A 2500-nucleotide genomic window follows, 5' to 3' on the forward strand; every position below is an offset into this window, starting at 1 on the left:
TCATCCATACTGGGGGTTCGTAGGTCGGGGCCTGATATGGTCTGTCATGGCTTTATAAATGAGGATCTCATAACAGGGATTTGATATGCTGTGTCAGAGCCTTAAGGTGACGATCTAATTACAGGGGCTTAATATTGTACGTCAGGATCTGATATGGTGTGTCATAAAGTCATATTGACGATCGAATATCAGGGGCTTGATATGGTTGGCCGGGGCCTGATATGGTGTGACATGAAGTCATATTGACGATACAATATCAGGGGCTTGATATGGTAGGTTGGGGCCTGATACGGCATGTCATGAAGTCGTATTGGCAATATAATATCAGGGGCTTGATATGGATGGTCGGGGCCTGATATGGTGTGTCATGAAGTCGTATTGACGATAGAATATCAGGGGCTTGATATGGTTGGTCGGGGCCTGATATGGTGTGTCATGAAGTCATATTGACGATAGAATATCAGGGGCTTGATATGGTTGGTCGGGGCCTGATATGGTGGGTCATGAAGTCGTATTGACGATAGAATATCAGGGGCTTGATATGGTTGTTCGGGGCCTGATATGGTGTGTCATGAAGTCATATTGACGATAGAATATCAGGGGCTTGATATGGTTGGTCGGGAGCTGATATGGTGTGTCATGAAGTCATATTGACGATAGAATATCAGGGGCTTGATATGGTTGGTCGGGGCCTGATATGGTGTGTCATGAAGTCGTAATGACGATACAATATCAGGGGCTTGATATGGTTGGTCGGGGCCTAATATGGTGGGTCATGAAGTCATATTGACGATAGAATATCAGGGGCTTGATATGGTTGGTCGGGGCCTGATATGGTGTGTCATGAAGTCGTATTGACGATACAATATCAGGGGCTTGATATGGTTGGTCGGGGCCTGATATGGTGGGTCATGAAGACGTATTGACGATAGAATATCAGGGGCTTGATATGGTTGGTCGGGGCCTGATATGGTGTGTCATGAAGTCATATTGACGATAGAATATCAGGGGCTTGATATGGTTGGTCGGGGCCTGATATGGTGGGTCATGAAGTCGTATTGACGATAGAATATCAGGGGCTTGATATGGTTGTTCGGGGCCTGATATGGTGTGTCATGAAGTCATATTGACGATAGAATATCAGGGGCTTGATATGGTTGGTCGGGGCCTGATAAGGTGTGTCATGAAGTCGTATTGATGATAGAATATCAGGGGCTTGATATGGTTGGTCGGGGCCTGATATGGTGTGTCATGTCATGGCCTGATATGAGGGGCTTGATATGGTAGGGGGCTTGATATGGGGGGCCTGATATGGGGGGCTTGATATGGGGGGCTTGATATGGTTGGGGGCTTGATATGGGGGGCCTGATATGGGGGGCTTGATATGGGGGGCTTGATATGGTTGGTAACGTTCCAAACCCTGCTCACAAATTCGGCAATTACAGCTGTCATTTTACGGTTCGGTTAACTACACTTTTCACGAATGCCCTTAAACCATTTTCATTTATCAGCGTCACAAATTCTTGCTGATTTTGGGGCTCATTTGTCGCAATTCAAGCACTGTTCCAACAGACTTGTTTATTTTCGTCTTTCACCCACTTATTTTCCGGTGCGCCCGTTAAATGACATAATAATTTGAAAAGGCTTTTCAGCTTTGCTTTCCCTCTCATCTAACACACTCGCGGCTTCCGCTTCTCCACTTTTCATACAGACATAATTTCTTCAAAGAAACGTGAAGTGAAAATAAAAAAATGGGTGAATAAATCACAAGAGAAAAAAAAAGCCTATCGGTGAAATCAACGGCTTCACCGAATACCCTGCCACGTCGAAGCTTTACACTAAATTGGGTGGATACGCGGGTACGCAGATACGCATTGGAGACGCCGAGCTTTGTGGATACGCAGTATTTCTCCCGTCTGAGGCGCCAAACAAAAAGAGCGAGGGACATTGATGTATATGTATTTCTCGTTCATAAAGCAAGATGATCGAGCACAAACAATGATGTTTCTTAAAGCGTGATCAATCTCCTTGTTGATATGTATCTCTCGTTCTTATAGCGCGTTGATCAAATCATTTTACAATTCGGTTAATTAACTTTCATTTTACGGTTCGGTTAACTGCAGGAAATACCACTCGCTTCCTGATTAAGCCTAAGCGCTCGTTTCAGTGATTAGGCCTAAGCACTCTCGTAAACGTTTTGCTTTCATTTTGCGTTTCGGTTAACTACACTTTTCACGAGATCGCCCCTGCACAATTTTCATTCATCGACTACGGGATTGCGCACCGCGGTGACAGTTCATTATAGCCAGATGTCAAAAGTGTAAGCGCTCCTTTAAATGATTAGGCTTAAGCACTCTCGTAAAATTTTAGCTTTCATTTTGCGGTTCGAAGAAAGCACTCGTTGGACAAGAAATGTGCGAATTCAACACAAACGTCCAATCGTCCAACTCTCTGAGGTTGACCATTGTTTCTGGGAAGCCAAAAATTCACTCTCCTAGAC

This window comes from Montipora foliosa, chromosome 9 (assembly GCF_036669935.1).
Source record: "Montipora foliosa isolate CH-2021 chromosome 9, ASM3666993v2, whole genome shotgun sequence".
Classification (NCBI taxonomy): Eukaryota; Metazoa; Cnidaria; class Anthozoa; order Scleractinia; family Acroporidae; genus Montipora; species Montipora foliosa.